A 15,186-nucleotide genomic window follows, 5' to 3' on the forward strand; every position below is an offset into this window, starting at 1 on the left:
TGTTTCTGGATAGTAAACTCCTTAATTTGTGGGTTGACCTTTAAGAAATCAACTGATTTAAAATGATCAATTTATCATTAGCCTTATGTACTTGTTCCATATGCAGTAGATAAGGGATTCTGATGACATTTTTTTTTATTCACATAGTAAAAAAAGGTATTGTAACCACGTGCACCAGGAAAGAACCAAATAAACTGGACTAGAAGTGACTGCGAACTTGTAATCTTTGAGGACGCCAATGTTTTGATGAAATAACAAATCACCAGAGTGAAACTCGGCAGGACATCTGAAATCGTGGCACACCACAGAGCTGAGGAGAACGCAGGTCGCGTATAGATCCTGCATCAATTGTACAGCAGCTTTTCTCTCCATTGGAAAACTGGGCTCTGGCATGGCTGGGTCCTGCTACACGATTACACGCGTGCTGAGTTGTGGTCTGGTTGCGATGCCATTTTAAACCCAGAAAGCACCAGGACAGAGGCAGCTGTGCGCACTAACGCCGAGGACCATCGTCGACATGCCTGACAAACAGATCAGGCAGAGAGAAGAACCAACATAAAGGTAAAAAAAAAACCAAAAGTCCCAGCGCTAGAAAAAAAGCACAATTAATACTAGGTTTTATGGCTCCGCAGAAGTGGCAACAGTGTGGAATGAAATATGGGTAAAGCCATGCACAATCTGACATTTTCTTTATTTGTAAACAATAGCAGGAAAGAGAGAGACACTCCAGCAGGACTTTCCTGATTCCGATTGCTGCAATCAAGTTCAAGCCCCGCAGGGTTTTCGTTTTGCATATATTAGTTTAAAGGCTAATCTAAACCTTTCAAGCTTTCACTAGTGGTGCGAAGGAGTGTGCAGCGAGAATATAACATAGTGTCCTGCTGAGATCCAAGAATAGCAATGCCTTATAAGGCAGAAATGTTGAGATCACTAGGAAAAAAGAATTAGGGCACAGCTGTGTAGTTCTGTGGGCTAAAACATAGACTCAATATGTCATAGAAAATTAAATCAGAGAGCTGCATATAATTTGGTGCCCTGCTTTATGATTTAAATGTACACTGTAGTGATTTATGGACTCTTGCCTTTTTTTGTGTGGAAGCCATCAATCTGTATTCAAAAACAATGGCAGGCAAAGAAAAATAAAAGAAGGTTGTCCCTTTTATTCTGGCTACACAGGATTGGGCTAGGTTTCCCCAAAAGGAATAACGGATTTGTTTCTTTAGATATGTCAATGTCACGCATGCCTGGGGAGGGGGCTAGGATTGTGAGGTATTGGCATATAATATGTATGCAATATGGGTATAATTTATTTAGGTCAGTTCCCTGCATCTCTTGAATTAAATTAATCCATTCCTGATTACACTGTTACACTACAGATTCCCGTCCATGTATAATTTAATTTGACATGCTTTTTTAATTGCTTGAGGTGAGCAACAGTGCAAGCACATTTTTTGCTCAAACACAGCCACATCAATTTCTTTTGGCTCAGGATCCCCTAGGAAGCACAATATGGGCTTTGGCTTTTGCAGTGACTGGGGAGAGAATCATCTGGAATGGATTTCCAGTCCTCCAGCACAGTAGACCTTACTCAGCATGTGCCTAATGCCGGGGACAGGCAGAGATAATCTAGGCACAACCCCTCCCTTCTTCGTGAACAGCTCAAAAATATTTATGATGTTCTTCGAAGAGGATTTCAGCAGAGCGTGCGTGTCTGTAGTCACCTCCTGTATAAAATATCTTCCACAAGTGAGCTGCTTACTTTAAAACGCCTGGTCTTCCTGAACATGCTGCTAATATGTTTATGCCTTACTTAAGTTATACTTCATTACTTAATTGAACCCCTCTGCAGGAGATTAATTGCAGACTAGCTGAATTCTTGTTACGGCTTTGCAATCAGCAATAACAACTACCTAGCAGTGTTCACTGAAAACGGGGATTGGGCACAGATGATGAGGCGACCTGTTAAATACCAAGGTAACCTGTTGAACACCAAGCCTGGTAAAAATGAAGAGAGAAGAGCGCTGAAAAAAAAAGCAGTATGTCTTACTTAGCAAGAAAACACCGTCATGCCATCAGAATGTTGGAGGATGGGCTGATTCAAAGATTCATTGGACTCGTTGGCAGTGGAGCCAAGTCATTCATAGGAAATGATTGATTTTCTGGGTGCATAACCCTGATGGATCTCCATGAATGGGGATACAGACCTGTAGAATGATATGGTACTTCCTCTGTACAACAGAACAATCTAGGTACAACTGCGATGGTCTGGGCACTACTGGACTGCATCGTCTTCCTGTGGACTCCCCCTGATGTGACAACTTTCCAGTACGACAACAGATGAGGTTTCCAGTGAGCCTTGCAAGACGAGAACGCCACAGTTATGCTGTGCACGCTCTAATCACCAGACCTGAGCCTCACTGGACATTTGTGGGATGAGCTGGGATAATGCGGCATCCAGGGATCAGAGAGCAGTGAACAGGCACATGCGAAATGGGAGAGAATCCCACAAAACAGCATCTGCAACCTTGTGTGCTGCAGATGTACAGGTTGTATTGCTTCCAAGGGCAGCCTTACGTGCTAATAATGCAACTTTCACAGCAGGCTACCTTTTGAGCAAACCTGTTGATGACAAATGTTAACCAGCATAATGCACTTACCTGTGTCATGTCTGTTCAATAACATTTCAGTGCCTCCACTACAAAAAGGTTGTAATTTTCATCATAATAACCTTCTGAATTTGCTGCAGTTATGAGTCTCACGCAACAAAAGCTACCAACTGTCCTAAGACTTCGTGCTTCCTAAGCAGACTTCCTCCCAGCAAGTGACTACTTTCTAAAAATACCCTTTCCATGTTCAGAAAGCCAGGCTTCCCCATATGCATTAAATAATTAAATATAAAAAAAATATTGATTTCATGTGCAAAGCACTTTTCAAATACAAATTCTGCAGGCACACACAGTTATGGGAGATGCAATGGGAACGTTCTCCTTTGAACCCTGCGGAACATCAGATGCTTTTTAAAATATTTTTAATTAAAAAAGGCATGGGGAAAAACTATTCTGCATTTTTTTTAACTTATGTGATATTAAGATCTGTATTAGCTAAACTGTAATTTAAGAACTGTCCGTCCTTGCATGGAAAATTAGAAACACGACAAAATGTGCAACTAAAGCTTAAGTGTAAGCAAAACAGCAGAAAAGAGGGGCATCACTAAGGCTGAAAACAGTGTGGGATTTTGTGAAAAAACTATATATATTGGAAAAGACTAGATTACTGAAAATGCAGAATGTTCAATAAGATGCCAAAGGATGCCACAGGTATATAGTGTGACCTAGCAGTGAGGTTAACTTGAAGGCAGTGCCCATCTGAATATGAGCCACAGTTGAATGGCTGAGCCAAACCGATTCTGGAGTTTCCAACGATCAGTGATGGAGAGAGAAACTTGCGCCCGATTCAGCTCCTGGAACGGACGGATAAACCTTTGTAAAAGCACAGGAGCTCAGAACTCAAATTCCATCTGATGCCCGCAAGAGAATGAAAGGAAATGTCTCCAGCTAAGACACGCCAAGAGAAAAACATGTTTACAACAGATGGGAAATAAACTGTAAAAAAAAAAAATGTTTTGTTCAGGCAATGTTGTTGAGCTGCAAAGATAAAATCCACAAGGTATCATTCAGGGAGAGCCATCATTGCCTAGACAGCACTGCAGTGCAAGAGTGACAACAACTTATGCTGTAATGCCTTTCTATCCTGAAATACCCTGAAGAGATCCACAACAAAGGTGATCATTAGAAGAAGAGTTACAAATGAAAGGGTCATTTGACCCATCTAGGCAATTTACTACTTTCTATTTCTTGTGGAAAGCCAAGTTATCAGCTTCAACAATATGGCTGAGTTGCTTGTTTCCCCTTGTGTCATCTTATTCAGGTTTCATTGGTGATTTTGAGCATCACAGTACAAAAGTAATCCAAGTTCGGCTGGAAAAGAATTCTGAGCATCACAATATACAAGTGTAGCCATCATTTTTTAATGATTTAAGAATCTGACCATCAATCTGTGGCCTCTATAGCGCCATAGAATCTGATCGGCCTAATAAGAACCCAACAGTGGGGTCGTATTTTCAGGCAGACTCGATTTTATAACCTGATTCAGGTAAAAAAACAACTACCTGAAATCAATGAGATCATTCCACAGTGTGGAGCAGAATTTCTAACATTCTAAAGCACACAATTTTTTTTTTGTTTTTAATACACAAACAACTTTTCATTTTGAAAAATAATTTAATTTACCACTATGAATTAATACCCAAAGTACAGTTTAAGTGGAGTAGTTATCACTGGCTAAAAACACTTGGCACAAACCTTTCAAAAAGAGAAAGTAACATGATTAGTTTTATGTCCCAAATAAAGGTAACTGCCAGAAAACTGACTTTAGTCTTTAGAGTAGAAATTAATGTTAAGAAAAGACTCAACCCTTTGTGTTGATGATTGAAATGATGACATCAATTACTGGGTGAGAGTGTAAGAATGAACTTATTACTACCCACGAAATGAGCATAAGTCAGAGGACGTTATTCAAAATTGTGAAGAAATTATGAAACCTCTGGGGGCTACCTAGGAAGTTGTTAACTTTCCTCTGGATATTTGGTGTGTCTGATTGAGCAGAAAACAAAAGATATTAAAGCCTGACTTAATAAAAGCTTTCCTGACTGGGCACTATGAGGTTGACCCTCCAGAATGCAGAAGTGTCTTAAACACACTCGACAGTAATATTCAGAATACAAACATTTCTTTATTCATTTTCTAACCTCTTTATCTAATTTAGGGCCACAGATAAGCCAGAACCTATACCGGCAAGCAACGGGCACAAGGCAGGGTACACCCTGGATGGCACGCCAGTCCATGGCATGGTATACACAGACACAAACACCCACACCAGGACCGATTTTTCCCAGAAGCCAATTAACCTACCAGTGTGTCTTTGGACTGTGGGAAGAAACCGGAGCACCTGGAGGAAACCCACACCAACATGGGGCAAATATACAAACTCCACACAGACAGCACCCCTCAGTGCTGTGAGTCAGCAGTGCTAACCACTTCGCCATTGTGCCACCCCTTCAGCCGAAAAGTGACATTTAAGTTGAAGTACAGCCAGATGTGAAGAACCTTGGACTACTGCGAAGACGTCACCCGAACCCTTGTCCTGTAATTAGTCTGGTTATGCCAGAATCAGTTTGTTCTTTACAAAAACGCTGGACATAAGGGGAGCTTTTAATTCACAAATAAATGAAACCTGAGGACTGTGACTGAGCAGGAATGTGGGGTGGGAGGCAAGCTGTCCCGACAGCGGGATTCCAGGGCTTAAGGACTGATTTTGACCAATTTATTTTTAAGCCAGGGGAAATTCAACTAGAAACTTCAAAGAAAAAACAGGAAAACAATCAGCACAGAGGAAAATACTTTTGAAATAATTATTGGAATCCTGGTGGCACAATGGCAAGTATCACTGGCCTGGTTTCAATTCTGGTCCTGGGGTACTATCTGCACGGAGTTTATAAGTCCTCCCCATATTTGCGTGGGTTCCCTCCCACAGTCCCAAGATATACTGGTGGGCTAATTGGCTCTGGAAAAACTGGTCTGTGTGTGTGTCTGTGTGTGCCCTGTTACAGACTGGTGTCCCGTTCATGGTGTATCCTGCCTTGAGTCCCCCGTGACTCTGGGCAGGACAAAATGGTAAGAAAATGGATGGAATAGCACCCACCTGGGGGATGTATGGCAAAGAAAGTTCACCTTTAGTTTTGGGTAAATTGTTTGGTAAAAAACGACTGAAATCCCACCTCTTCCTGGGGATTCATTAGAACACGAATGGATATTCATGGATATAGAATCATTATATCCGGTAGCCAAAAAGGGTATTTAAGGTTTATCGGACTCAAATTCGAAGCAAAGGCACATGTGAGCATTTCCTCAGATGCAAAAGTGCTTTCAGGCCGATCGAGACTATTCGAAAACAGACAATGTATTACTCACATTGACGGCACATTGTTTTAATAGAACTCTTATTTTGTCATTTTCTCAGCTCAAGTGCCAACATTATTTACATATTCTTTTTTTCCCCCCAAGCATATTAATATTTTTTTCGCGGCAACGCTTTATTGTAACTGTGCATGTCGCGTAGGCAAGACAAGACCCAAGTGTCTTGTTTTTTTTGTGTGCCACATTCTTAGTTTCTTTAGATACTGCTGATGCAGTATTTTTTGCAGTTTGGATTTTTTGGGGGGAACAGAGATCCCACTGACTAACGTTTTTCTACATTGATGATTTTGTCCAGGGTGATACCTGATCTCCTTGCCTTTGCTGCGCAACTGTTTACATGTAGTTTTAATTTTTACTAGACTTGCTCTTGATGTTTTCGGCAGTCAGAATTTCTGTTGCGGTTTGGGATTCTCTTATTGTTTTCTCTTACTGGGGTTTTTTTGGAAGATTCGACAAGGGCAGTGGATTTGGAGTTTCCCCTGTTGGGGTTGAATTTCTTCCTCTGGGACCTTGTTCGTGTTGTAGGTTGGGAGGGAGAAGGGGAAGAGATAAGGAGGAAGTGATATCCTGTTAAGAAAGAGTAAGGTTGAGGATATCACTACTGGATTTTTCCTTTTCTTCTTGCTTAGTAGCCGATGTGTACAATACACTTCACTCAACAAAGACTATAAAACGCTCATTGTGCCCAAATTCTCACAAAACTAGACAGAATTATTATTTTAATGGCAGATTTTGCCTCCTTCATTCTATATTAATTAATAAACCAATAACTGTGTTATTTTAGAATTACCAGCCATCATATTCAAACTGATCTGGAGAAGTAGTGGAAGTCTTTCTCCTGTAGAGTCATCTGTACTGGAGGCACCTACTGTATTATACTCTCAAAAGGAGGCAGAAGTCAGGATAGACAGAGCGTAGTTACAGTAGTGTAGTGACTTACTTGGTGAAAAGTAAGTTTACCCTGTTACAATATCAAATAACATGTTAAAACATAAAATTTCTACTTTGGCATAATTTATTTTTAAAAATCAGCCAGCATTCAATTATCTTTGCGCGAAAAGGCAAGTGCTGTGATTATTGACACAGAGATCACATCCAGTCTGTGTTGAGTCAGAAAAAAGCTTAAGCAATCTAGATTGCTCTGTTACATTATATATTGTGACAGCAATGGAAGCTGGAAATAAAAAAAAAAACAACTCTTGAACCAAATGAAATTTACAAAGGCACTTGAAGATCTTCCTTAGTGTCAAGAATTCCATTAACAGCACATATACTTTATTTCCAGCATCAGTTGTGGTTTACTTCCAAAAGACTGCTTAATTAAAGAACAAAGCCGTTCAGTATACTGCAACTTGGCTGAGCAGGCGGAACATGGTCTATAACTACTTGCTAAAAGCAAGAGAGCCTAGGGTTTCATTCTATGTACGGCTCAGACCTTTTCAAACCGCATGGTCATATATAAACATCATCACAGCCTTCAGCAGTTCAAAAACCTTTAAATGTTAAAAGGCTGGCTTGGTTTCTGGAATAATTCATGGTCTTTTAATTTCTAGAATGTCTCTTAGTGTGGTGCTCATGTTCCCAATTTAGCCATAAAGGAGGAATCAGATTGTAAGATGCAACCAAAAGAGAAAAAGAAAATCAAGACATAAATCAACAGCAGGGAACAACTGCTTAAGTAGAATGCAATTTAGTTTATTATGATCAACTTAAAACTCTTCAAATGTAATATTTTATTATCCAATTATCTGGTAATGGGTTATAAAATACATGTTATATCTAGACCATAACTGTTTCAGACCATTTCAGCTGCCTAAACAAAATATTTAATCTTAAAATGATTCTGAAAACCCAAACACTTATTTCTTCGCATTAAACCTTACCTAATTTTGACTGAACACTTTATAACACTTTCCCAATTACAGGTACTGTATATCATGGAAAAACGATTATAGGCAGAAAACCATCTCCTTGTGTGTTGGTTTTACTGGTACAATAAAGGAACAACAAAGCTTAGAAAAGAATCAAAAGGCAAGCTCAGTACCCTGTTTTATTTAGCATACAGAAAGAGATAATTAGGACTAACTAGAAATGTATTCTGCCTCCTTATTACTATTACTGTTAAAATATTACGCAGCTCATATCTCTATGATCAAAATCACTAGGATGTATCTAACTTAGGGAAACTGTGACTTATAACTAATATGAAAACATACCAACCTCATTTTTATTTGTATTCATTCCAATCCCAGCGCAATGCATAGGCCCATTTGGTGTTTTCATGTTGAAAGTGGTTTAACGGTGTCTTGAAATTACTTCTAATTAGCTTGAATTGTACTGATTAGATATCACATAGGCACAAACCTATGTGCAACTATACACCAGAATCACAAAACCACAACAGTCTTTTATTCGCAGGATGACAGATTAAGGGGAAAAAAGTGTCTGAATGCATGACCAGCACTACCGTGAGCACCGGAATAAATGAGCAGGAGCACACTGAAAAGTTCAACCGGCGATTCTCTTATTAAACTGGATGTAACCTCACTCTTCTGCCTCATGTGTACTTTTCTCTCTTCGCTAACATCACACTGGTGGAGCCAACAACCCACGGAGATCCACTCGCCACTCTGACACATCATCTTTGATGCCTCTGTAACACAAAACTCTTCAGACTGCACCTGCAATTTCTACACTCTACATTGGAATCCAATAGCTGCTTGCTTCTGTATAAGGTTACAAAGCACTTTACACACATGCAGCCAGATCATCTGGGAGCAGAAGCCATTCCGTACCAGCTGCCCTGCTAAACAGGCAGGAGGATAAATGAGAAAGTTAGGGAGGCTAGAGTGTGCGAGAGCTGAGCGGAATTTTGCCAGGACAATACGGTTAACATGTCTACACAGTTGTGAATTTCAAGACACCCTCCTGCAACACAATGTGCTTTGCCACCGAACTGGGACACTGGTGTCCGAATGAAGCTGTAATTCATCTTCAGCACAACACTGCTTGACATCTACAACAAAACGCACCTATCATTTAGTGATGTCATTATGATGCCTTTTCACTGATTGTGATGCCTATTTTTAGTTCAATCATATCTTACTCTTCTGTTGTGTTTCTTAATTATGTACCTTGTATCGCACTGCACTGTACAGTACGTGTAATTTCAACAGGTTAGGATGGAAGACCAGCTTCTTTGTCTCACTTGAATGGTATAACTGAGGTACAGTGACTTGAGAAACTGCGATTATCTGAAGAACATCACTTTGGATAAAGGTCTCTGTGAAGTAGGTGAACAAGATCACCAGGCCCTGCACATGGAGGGGAGCTTAAAAGCAAAATGTGAGCCAACCACTCAGGCAATTCCAGGGCAAAAGAAGCTGAAATTCAGTCTCTCCCTCGCAGAAGGCAGTGACGTTCTCTCCCGACACCTTACGGTTCATTACGGTCTCGGAGGGAGAGGGCCGCTTCAGTGTGACCTCTTTAGTCACCCGACCTTAACCCCAAACGGTTGTGGTATAGCTGGTTTCACAAAGGCAGACAAAAGCCTGGAACAAAGGTTAGCACAGAGACGCTCTCACTAAACCCTGAGGCTCTACTTTCTAAGACAAGTTGAATAATAACAGTCAATGCCATCAAGCTCACTCTCTGGCACCAAATGTTTTCCACCCTCTAACTGCAGCCAGTAACTACAAATAAATGACAGTATTAAACTTTTGATCTCTATGTGATACTTCCTGCGTGTTTTGAAATATAAATTTGTACATAATTTAACTGTGTCATAAAATTTGGCATGTATTTTTTTTTCCTGATGAATCAACTGGTCGTAAGAAACCAACCCTCCAATGTTACACAATTAAAAGATCTCCTTCATTCCCTGTTTTCCTGTATTTGTGTAGGAAACTACAACAGAAAACAAATCAGAAGATTAGGTTCAGCAACTGAAGGATATCAAATCGTAAAATAATGCAAATGGTAAAAAAAACTACCAACAAAATAAAAGAAAACTAGCTCTTAGCAGTACTCCCTGCTGTTATAATGGAAATTCCTACTTCAATTATTGTGGTTTTGCAGTCTGTCATAATAAAGTGTATAACTGTTCACGTGGAACAGGAAAAAAAAGTTGTAACTAGATCTGTATAATTTTTGTGAATAATATTAAGAAATATAAATATTAATATAAATATAAATCTTACTGTTGCAGAAACTCCATTAACCTGTTTCACCAGTTGCCTTCATCAATATCATAATGGACAAAAAAAAATGAAATTAAGGAATCAGAGAGCCTCATATCTTAAAATATATTCAGGACTGTAACAGTACAGACAGGAAGAACACTTCAAACAGCCCCCGGCTTATATAAATATAAAATCTATAAAAATATCCAAGTGCAAAAAAAGAGTCTTCTTTCAAACTACGTATCTGATTTAGATTCAAAAAGTAAACTGTATTATGTACAATATGCATAAAATCATTTTTAAACTGATTACTCTGTTTACAAACACTACTAAACCATTAAACCATTGCAATGATTTCTTGAAGACTGGGAAGCAGTATGTCGTTTTACATATTAAAGACTTGAAAAAGGCTTTAGGTATATTTGAAAACTGTAAAATGGACTGATTTTCCAGAATGGCCAAAGTTCAAAGCTATTGTTTTTAATACTGTACATTTTCCAAAACAATTAAGGCTAGGTACACTTACCCAGTGCTAAAATCTAGACATGAACTTGTTCACTTCCATGAGGAATATCACATAACCTGATAATGTGCTCAGACAGCCTAACCCCTTGATTTTGGGCAAGCTTTAACCAGTTGAAATAAATGTTAAATATCATACGTTTACTGTCTACATTCTTGGGAAAGGGAACCCAGGAATTTTCATTTGTTGCAAGGAAATGGAATGCAATATGACCTAAGAGGTGTGTGGGTGTCAACGAGAGATTAAAATCAATAGTAATTACTAAGATTTAAAAGCTGCTCTGCACCAAAAGTCTCGGCCCTAGTGCAACCAAAAGCCTGATACAACTGAAGCTAGTGCTCAGCTGGTCTCAGTGTCATGCCTACTGAAATAAAGGGCTGCACTACAAAACTGCACGCTAGCAGCCTATTAAACTGTATTGGGTGTACTAAGATGGAACAAAACACAACTAGAATAAATTGTTGAGTCTGAATTTGCATGAGACCCGCCACTCTGCTGTGATGTACAGTATCAGCAGCTTTACCAGCTCGTTGCCGTGAGACCTATCCATTTCAGGATCTGAGCAAGGTTTACTTGAGACCCAGGTTATCAGTGCATAAGGTGCTGTAGTGGCTCTCGTCCCTCTGAGCCACAAAGTCCAAACACCCCTGTATGGTAACAGGAGAGGTGCTGTCCTTTGGAAGAAACACCTGAATATTTCTGGTCATTAACCTTCTTGAGAATGAGGGTGCTAACCCTGGTGTCCTGCCTAAATGCCATCCCCACTACGAAATGTTTAATGTTATATTTGGGAAGGGGGCACATATAGGATTAGAGGTGTGGGGAAAAGTATCAGCTCTCTTAGCTACCCTACAGGATGTAGAAGGGGAGGAAAACAGTGCAATCGGTACTTCTAATAAAGGGAAAATGAAATTGAGCTACTGATGACATGAAACAAAGAAAATCTACTACTGATGTTTACATTTCAGCTGCCTTATGCACATCTGGTTTGTTCAGCTGATAAAGCATTGTAATGGGAAATAGCCTTTTAGACCAGCAAGGGCTATTCATTCAATCAAGAACTGCTCAGCCCTGTTGGTGCCTCGGTGAACATCCCACTGTATCAACATCCTCACAAACCCCATTTCCAACACCTTCAGGTTTGTATTTGAAAAGCACTCTCTGACCCTCGGTGCCCGACTAGTCTCCCCTCAGTTATACTGTATACGACTTCTTCCACTGTGCAGTACTAGCACACAGCAAAATCAACAAAGTGATTCACAGTTCACAAGCACTGCCATTATTGTGCATATACTGTGTTAAATCAAAGACAAACTGCTGTCACACTGAATTTAATCCATTAGTTTTACAGCACCAAGAAACCTGGCACCGCCAGCGTATTTATAGAAACCTATCTATAACCATTCCATTTGAAACGGCATGTAGGGAAAATTGATAATGCAATTATTGTCTTCAAAGCAAAAAAACAAGAGTGGATGCAGGGACGGACACATTTTAAAACATTTAACATTTATATAGGCTACAAATGATATGTGTAAAAGCAAATTAAATCGCTCTTTCAAAGGGGTTTGATGTAACAATTAAGCAATTGGTGCAAAATCACCAATCCAAATTCACCAGTGACATTTATCTGGTTACAAGATGCTCTGCGCGTCAATTAATAAACGCCAAAAGGGGTGGTATTAAATAACTTGGCTGTTTTTTTTTTTTTCCACGAGAATCACTGCCTTTTAAACCTTGTCACATGTATTTATGTTTCCTAAGCAAAATGAGATTAATTCTGAAGCAAAGGCTTAGCAGAGCAGGAGAACTTTTCCCGCATTACCTTTAAGAACAGCACGGAAAAAAGGAGCCTGGGCCATCGTGATTATGCCTGTGAAGTTTAAGCCGCGTCAGCTCAGCGGCGTTTATGATCGTCGGGAAGTCGTGGCAGACGCGCTCGCAGAGCTGTTCAGAGAGTGGGAGCGATAGCAGGTGGGCTCAAAACGGAACGGCTGGCGCAGCACAAATGAAGTAAAGCAGGGTAATCTTTAAACCACACACCAAAAAGTTTCAAATCCAAAAGGCTTTGGGTATGAGTGTGATACGTATTTGTGCATTACTGCAGACAGAAGAAGTGGGGACATTGAAATGTCACAGGAGATCCGCACAGAATTCTACCTTTGGGGGCAAATATGTGGATACAATGGTTAAAGGCAGGGATTTTTTTTTCTATCTCACAATAACATAAACTGGAATTGTTGCTCGAATAAAATGCGACCGAACCACATACAGTACGAGCAGCAGTTTTGTTACTGTTCCAAAAGGTATGTTTTGACTACTGTCTAGCCTTCACTTCATCTCAAAGTAAAACTGCTGCTGATTATCAGTTAGCCGCACTTTTTATTTTCTGGGGTATTACAGGCACATATTAATGTTGCAATTCACTAAACTTTCAGCTTCTGAAAATTCTATCTTGTGAGACTTAATGGCACTTAACTCTTCGGAGCTCTTAAAAAGATATTGCTTAAATTCACTTGCTTTTGTCTTAAGCACAGTACAGGTGGTCACACCACTGTTATTGCTATGGCTGTGATGTAGTCACAGAGGTTCCCTAATATGCAGCCTATAATGCAGATACATTACCTTTGTGCAAAGAAGACAAATTCACTCCTACTGCACGATTTTTCTGGATATCTTCAATGCTTTGATCTGCCTGAAGTGGACTGACTTTGAACACTCATCCCTACACATCTACCACACAAATAGTACCAAAAAGGAAGCTAATTGTTCAAACCATTCTTTTTCCTAAAAAAATGACACAGTTTTTGTGTCCGCCTGTAACCTAAAAAACGCCTGTAAAAAATGCCTTTAAAAAAAACACTGCTTATGTAACAAACAAGTGAGTTTGCACACATTACAAAATGGGATTTAAAAAGCAAACATTTTTTTCCTTTGTAATGTATGTACTACCTAGAATGCCATCCTGTGAGGAACACACAATTTAATTACCTACCACAGGGCAAAACTGAAGCAGGTTTTAGTTACATCAATGTGAATCTAAAGTATACAGTCAAAACCACAGGTAATGGTTTCTGGTTAGGCTCAATTATATGAGGCTTAACAGTTCAGCACCATACTTTTCCTCAGTCAATGAAAACATGATCTGCACTCGTGCTGAAAACAAAAGGTGCGTTATTTTCAATCGCTGAGAATTTTCGAATTTTTTAAAGAGATGAGGTGTCACTTGAAAGAGGATTCATGCGTTGGGCAGAGAACAAGTAACACTTCAGTGTGATTCAAGAAGCATCTAAAAGAAGCGGGATTGTGCATCTGTTCGGTTGCGATACGAAGCACAACAGAGATCCGCTAAGCATCTCAAGGTGATGCATTATCATGGCGCGGTGTGAGAATGACAGTAAGGGTAAGCAAATCCCAGTCCATATATGACCCCAACTGGAGTCAACGGCAAAGATTTTGGCACACCTGCCTGTAGATACATGAATACCACACACACACACCAATGGCACTGTCACCAAAAGCCCGTTAGCTGTCGCTCGTGTGTGATTCTGTGTGCAACGCAGAACAAAACGGGGTACAGCAGGGTGGCTCACTGGACCTCTTAAAGGCCACCCTCCACAATTCATGAACAGGGAAAACCTAGAAAACAGTCTGGCACCAGGTTAGCAAATCCAGCAAAAAGCAGACAGCCCGTAGTGTAAAATACACTTGAACAGCGTTACACTGCGGAATGGGTTCAAAGGTAAAAAATACAAATTAGTTGCGATTTCTCACATCCTTGATGGAATTAGCTAGTCTGCACGCACACTTCAAAGCAAAATAACTCAGGATCTGATTTAATTTTTAACCAGCCATGTTCAATATGCTAATAACAACCGCAAGAACCCAGTTGAGTTAAATACTGCGTGCTTGCAATGGAATTCCAATTTGCTTGGAAACCAGTACAGCACTGACACTGCAGTTTGCCCGTCTTCTTTTTTTTTCTATTTCCACATTATCACTCTCTGTGGAAAACATCCTCTTGTTATATAAAAGTCCTATTTTACGGCTTTAAAAATGCCACAACTGGCAGCACAGTAAAATGACCTAGTTTCCCAGTGGCCCAGAAAGCACAGGAATAAATCCCAAGGTCCACTCGTTCAGACAAGCTGATGAGAGCAGACCCCAACTGTCTTGCATGATTAAAGACTATGTCACAGCTCATTGGAGACTGGGCTTTTCAAGTCCCCCTTACGGCAGAGGGCTACGTGACTGAAGGAGAGGATGAGCAAGCAAAGCCCCAAAAGGGGATTTCTGTTCCAGCTTCCCCTGTCCTTTGCCTTGTGCAGCACACGTTCACCTCTGCTTCTTACACCCTGTCTCATACACCCATGAAAGAGAAGGAGGTAGGTGCCATTTTCCCAAATACCCTTCAACACTCACGAGGAAGACTTAGAGGGAAGAGACA

This window comes from Atractosteus spatula, chromosome 23 (genome assembly GCF_055471065.1).
Source record: "Atractosteus spatula isolate fAtrSpa1 chromosome 23, fAtrSpa1.hap1, whole genome shotgun sequence".
In the NCBI taxonomy this organism is placed as follows: domain Eukaryota; kingdom Metazoa; phylum Chordata; class Actinopteri; order Semionotiformes; family Lepisosteidae; genus Atractosteus; species Atractosteus spatula.